At 30.8% G+C, this 6,141-nt stretch overlaps 1 protein-coding gene across 4 annotated transcripts in view; it reads left to right on the top strand.

Moving 5' to 3' along the window:
- The window catches only part of LOC106459614 (leucine-rich repeat-containing protein 24-like), a 160,391-nt gene that overhangs the window by 76,540 nt on the left and 77,710 nt on the right, over positions 1–6,141 (top strand). For 3 of the 4 annotated variants that reach the window (XM_022386138.1, XM_022386141.1, XM_022386139.1), the window contains one exon: positions 1,412–1,509. The exons of the other annotated variant lie outside the window; for it this stretch is intronic. The gene's annotated coding sequence lies outside the window, so the exon portion shown is untranslated. The remainder of the gene's footprint in view (positions 1–1,411; positions 1,510–6,141) is intronic. 4 annotated transcript variants of the gene reach the window in all.

Below are 6,141 nucleotides of genomic sequence, written 5' to 3' on the forward strand. Positions count from 1 at the left end.
TGTCAATGCAGAGATCTATAGTCAAGAAGTGGAACGTTTAAATCAAGCCCTTCATCAGAAACGCCCTTCACTCGTCAATAGAAAAAGTGTTTTTCTCCACGACAATGCACATCCACTTGTGGCACGTTTGACGAAACACAAGATTATGGGGTTTGGTTGGGAAGTTTTTCCCCACCTACCATATTCTCCAGATACGGCACCATCAGATAACCATCTTTTTCGTTCGCTGCAACACCATCTTAATGAGAAATAATATGCAAATGTGGAAGATGTTAAAGAGGACATCGACATGTTTTTTGCTTCAAGACCAAGTGATTTCTTTAATCAGGGCATAAACAACCTGATTGTATGATGGTAAAGCATCATCGATAAGAATCGAAATTATTTCATTTAAGTTTTGTTTTGATATATAAGTTGTTCGGGTTTTTTTTTCATTCATTTCTTGACGACCTAATAATAACGAAGGTAAATGAAAGGTTTATCTTATAGCGTTATTTTTGGTATTGTTTTGTGTATTGTTATATAACATTTTTTTTTTTTATAATTCTTGTTGGAACGAAAAATATGATAAAATCTACACACCATCACGTCTTCTGGTTTTCTGTTTTTTTTGTTTGTTTGTTTTTCTAAAATCTTTCTAGAACGTGTGTACTCTCAAAACTCATTACAGCAAATCGAATGTGATAAAGTCCACTGACGCTGCGTTATGAAAGTAACTTAAATGACTGGAAATAGTACTGCTGTGAACCCGTACTGTATGTGCTGCGCCTTCTGTAAGGAATATCATACCTGAAAAGACCTATGATTCGACTCTTCGTAATGGCAAACCTTCACCCTGGTTATAAATTTTCTATTACATACCACAAGTATTGAGATTTTGATATTTTTCCAGCATTTTACTAACACAGTTCTTTAACGGCTATTTGCCTGTAGAAAAATCTTGTAACTCAGCGAGATGTTTACATTACTTTTTCTTACATAAGAATAAGAGTATAGTTGATCATGTTGTTACTAGTACTTGTAAGATATTTTAATCTATGTGTTACAGTAAGTTACAATATATCTCTTCTCAACTTCTCATAATCTGAAAGCTTGTGATCATTAATTTACAATTTGTAAGCAAATATTGAGACTTACTTAAAAACAAGGTGAGCGAATGTTCCTTGTGGATACAATGAAAGCCATATTTTATTCAGTGAAGCTGTTTTTTTTTAAGTAAAGCCTTAAGTTGAGATACTTTTGCACTAAATTTATAGGGTAAATATATGTGGATATCTTTCTCCAGCGATTTACACCCACTACCATAGGTTGGCCATAAAGGAAATAATATTAATACAGTGACTGCAGTGTGTTATATGCACACAGATATCCACACTTGTTAAATATTTTTGTTTTGTATATATTCTTTTAGGAATTCATCAAAGAATTTCATTGCAAACGTATGAATCAAAATCATATTCAAGTTTCGCTGGAAAGACTTTGAAACTATTTACAGCTGTAACACCAGAGGTAAGTTTTGTTTATTATGTATTATATATAACGCATCTCATGCAGAATTAAAGTCAATTATGGAAGTATTATAAGTAGAAAAATACAAACAAAGAGAATTTAGTAGTCAAATACAGTTGCACAGCTAAGAAATTCGTTCATGCAGAAAAAGTCATTATCTTTTCATTAAAACGTGCTACTTGTGTTGTAGACTTTCAGTTTTCAATAGTGTATTCATGTATTAATACTTTATACTTGCATCCTCTTGAAATAACTTAAAGTTTTGAAATTTCCTAGAAACAAATAAGTATATATATATATACATAAAATGTTCACTTTTATTTAGTTATTATTTTTAAAGATAATAGGCTATTTACATTTACAACGATTTTCAAAGACTCAATTAAAAACTATGAAAGAAATAATTTGACAGATTGACGACTGTGCATTTAGTCAATTTGATCATGCCCCCTTTGACGTAACTATTTCGTCAATTAAACTAACTGGTCATCTTAACCGTTCTAATTAGTAAATGTAACGTTACTATTTTGTCAATATTACTTTGCTACATAGTGACTGTTTACTATCACATGCCTCATAAAAAAACAAGACTTATCTAACGTTACTATTTTGTCAGTATTACTTTGTTACATAGTGAGTGTTTACTATCACATGCCTCATAAAAAAACAATACTTATCTAACGTTACTACTTTGTTACATACTGACTGTTTACTATCACATGGCTTATCAAAAAAAAAACAAGACTTATCTCACGTTACTACTTTGTCAGTATTACTTCGTTACATAGTGAGTGTTATTATCACATACTTTATTTAAAAAAAAACAAGACCCATATAATGTTACTACTTTGTCAATATTACTTTGTTACATAATGAGTGTTTACTATCACATGCCTTATTATAAAACAAAACAAGACCTATCTAACGTTGCATAATGAGTGTTTACTATCATATGCTTTATTAAAAACACACGATTTTTTATTCATAAAACTCTTATCTCTAAACTTATTATATTATTTTAAGTTATGGTGTCTATTACATCACAGTCAACCTATCAAGTTAATAATCAAATTAACACTTAAAGTTGGAAAATGCCGGTGTATTTTGAACGATAAAAGCAATGTAAGGTAGGAATGATGCGAAATATTTATACAAACTATTAAAAATTACAATGTTTATTTGTAATTAAGCACAAAGCTACACAATGGATTATCTGTGCTCAGCCCATCACGGGTATCGAAACCCGGTTTCTAGCGTTGTAAGTCCGCAGACATGCCGTTGTACCACTGGGGGGGGGGGCAAATTACAATATATGTTCCGTCACCATTATATTCAAACATTATACCATAAACCATGTATATCTAGTAAACCATATCCATTTATAAAGTTAATAAAATGCCAAACATTGGCTATGATTATGGTATCTTATATGTACTAATTCATACAATGTAGTCCTAATGCGTATTGTGAGTAGAAATAACATTACTTAAACTCTTTGATTTCAATTCACCAATGAACATTTCAACAACTTTCAGTAGAAATGCTAACATTAACACACTAGACACATTTAGGAAATTCGAATGACTCGTACTAATCTAACCATGCTAGAAATTCAGAATTTAAGGATTTATATTATAACAACTACTGTATTGCAAAATCATAAAATCAATCCAATGCATATTTTATGTTATTGTATTTCTACCAAATCGGAATATTTTAATATCTGTGAAATAAACAATCAATATTCATTTTAAAATCAGTGTTATTCTCATATTATTCACTTCCTGATTGCAATGCCGACTAAAGATAGTACAGACAGAAGTTTCTGTCAATGTTTTTCATCTTGTAAATTCAAATTAACATTTTGCATAGTTGTCAAAAAAAGGGATTGCAGTTAAAGATTGAGATTCCCTCAATAATAAGACCAAATGTTCTTTTCTCGACAGGAAAATGTTCTCTCTTAATTAGCAAATTCATGCTCTCTCTCCATTGACATCTTTGGTTACTACTATGACTTCTACAATAACGTTCCAAGACCAATTAGTGGGAAGTATTATTCTGCACCTGTAAATAGTAGATTTTGAGAATTACAACCATTCTTGTGTCAAATATTATAGAATCTGACTACAAAGTCCATACATTGAAAAGCAGTGTTAGTGAAAGATACATTACATTTTTAACGAGTTACCAAATATAGAAAGTTATATGGACTATAATTACATAACAAATTCTCAAAAGAAATAGACTGATAAGTGGAAGTCAGATGAGGCCCTGCTAAGTTCTTCATAGAAAATACATCATCAAAGATCAAAAGACTATTTAGAGCATTTAATAAATAAATGCATGCCTCTTCAGTACTTGTTTACTCTTTTAAAACGCTCTCTTAAAGCTCATTTTATTTGGTCTAATACCTAAGTTCTGAAAATAATTGTACATTAACTGTAATTTGAGGTAGGTGGTGACGTAACACGTTATTAAATTCATAAGTAAATTATTGCAGTACTATTTCTGATAACGTGTGTCTTTCCTATAAATTCGAAACAAAATTTGTAAACTTTTTGTTTTTTTAAATCAATATTTGGCCCATAGTGATTTTGGGGATTTTTTATTTCTGAAACTCATAATCGTCATTGATATACCGCAAAGAATAAAAAAAAATATATTATTTCAATTCAGCTATTTCCATTTATCCTGGATATCTTGGAAATATTTATGTTTTTGTTATGTTTAAAAATTAATATATTAGAATACTGTTTTTGAACAAACATCACGAACCTCTCTCTCTCTCTCTGTTCATGCATAAGCACACATCTGTAGTGCAACATAAATGTTACATACTGCCTCGATTGAAATTGACATTTGGTACAAAGAAACGTTTCACACATGTCAAGAATAACTAATAAAATTTAGTAAAATCATACCGTCATGCTGCTTCGGCTTCACTAGTCTTCCGACCAAGAACTTCTAACCTGACCAATTTAAAAAAAAGAGTGGATATTATATAAAAGACTTACGGCTAGTTCTACTTTACCAACGAGATTGACCGTCACATTATAATTTCCCAACTGCTGAAAGGGCAAGTATTTTCGACGACGGGTTTCGACTTCGCTGCCTGAAGATTTTAAGTCGAATGCCCTAATCACCAGGCCATGTCATGCCACTGTTGATAAGGTTGACTAATAGGTATTTCGTTAAGTTAACTATGCATGCACAAATATTTGATTACCTTCTGTGTTCTCATTGATGTGCACCTTATTTTAAGAAATTCTAACATGTAGTTATTGTAAATACCTATTACAACATAATATTCATTGTTTCAATAATATATATACACGTATGATTCAATTATTTAAAGAACGAATAGTATTCTCAGATAAATTTTAGTTTTATGTAATATTTGCTAAAGTAGGTACTCAAAATATTTATTTTGGTTTCTGTTTCAAAGTTAATCGTAGTTATTTAAAATAAATTAAAGGTTATTCATGACAAGGATACTAGTTATTTATTAACAGAGTCAATCATGCCGTTAATTACTGGTTGCCGTGTAATCCCGCATATGGCAGATAGGATTGTTCATTGCTAGTGAGAGTAGGCCTACAACAAGGGTGGCGAAAAAGCTAATCATGTTAGGTACTGTCAGTAGATGAGCAAGCGAATGGTCTGACTTAATAGATGAATTGATTTCCAATACAGAATAAAGGAAGCTTTAACTTCAAGAAAATCAGGGGTTTTCTCAGTTTGCCATTTCTACAGAAGCCGGATGTTTTAGTTGATGGAATGTAAGGCTTGTATAAAGAAAGCAGTTAACAATAACTTATTTTTCACTTTAGCATTCCAGAAATAGCTTTGAAATACATAAAGCAATTTAAACTGTTTTTTTTTTCATGATTTGAATGATAACGCGATTTTTCTTTGCATCTTAATCTTAAAACTTTACTGACTAAATATTTTCAATTTTCATTAAAATCTAATTATATACATGCGTGTCAGATATTGCTTTAAACGATTACTTCGTCTCTCACATTTCCTACATTGAAAGTCTGCAGTGAATCTAATACGAAAGACATGCGTATCGCAGTAAATATATATATATTTATATGCCAATTAAGTAGAAAATTGTGTATAACTTGGGGCTTAAAATTTATATGCTTAATTAATGTGTAATTCCTTAGTTTTGTTTTCATTCAATTATTTTTCCTCTTTAGTCTCCCTATTATTGAAACGATTTCTTCACTAAGGTGTTCCTAAAATATGATAATAACAGCCATGTATATTAGCTTTACTAGAAACACTAGTGGCTTCTTAAGTTTGTCTTAATTTAAAATGTGCCTTCATAAACGTGCCTTGCATATTCCCTAGGTCTCCCCCCGACAACATATTCAATTCGGCTATGCAGCAAAGTGTAAGCAACTTTATACTATAAAGTAATGTGTCACAAAAATTAAATTATTTTCCTTTTGAATATATAAAATCGAATCATTTTGTAACCCAAACCAACATGTGTGTGATGTTTTATGAAGTATTGGAACCAAAACATTAGATTCGATGACGAGGAACCCACTTTGAGACTAATAATGGTTGGAGACGGCTTGAATGGGTAATGAAGAAAAACTTTAATATAAGTTTAACATA

The sequence above is a fragment of the Limulus polyphemus genome, unplaced genomic scaffold, assembly GCF_000517525.1.
Source record: "Limulus polyphemus unplaced genomic scaffold, Limulus_polyphemus-2.1.2 Scaffold637, whole genome shotgun sequence".
Taxonomy (NCBI): Eukaryota; Metazoa; Arthropoda; class Merostomata; order Xiphosura; family Limulidae; genus Limulus; species Limulus polyphemus.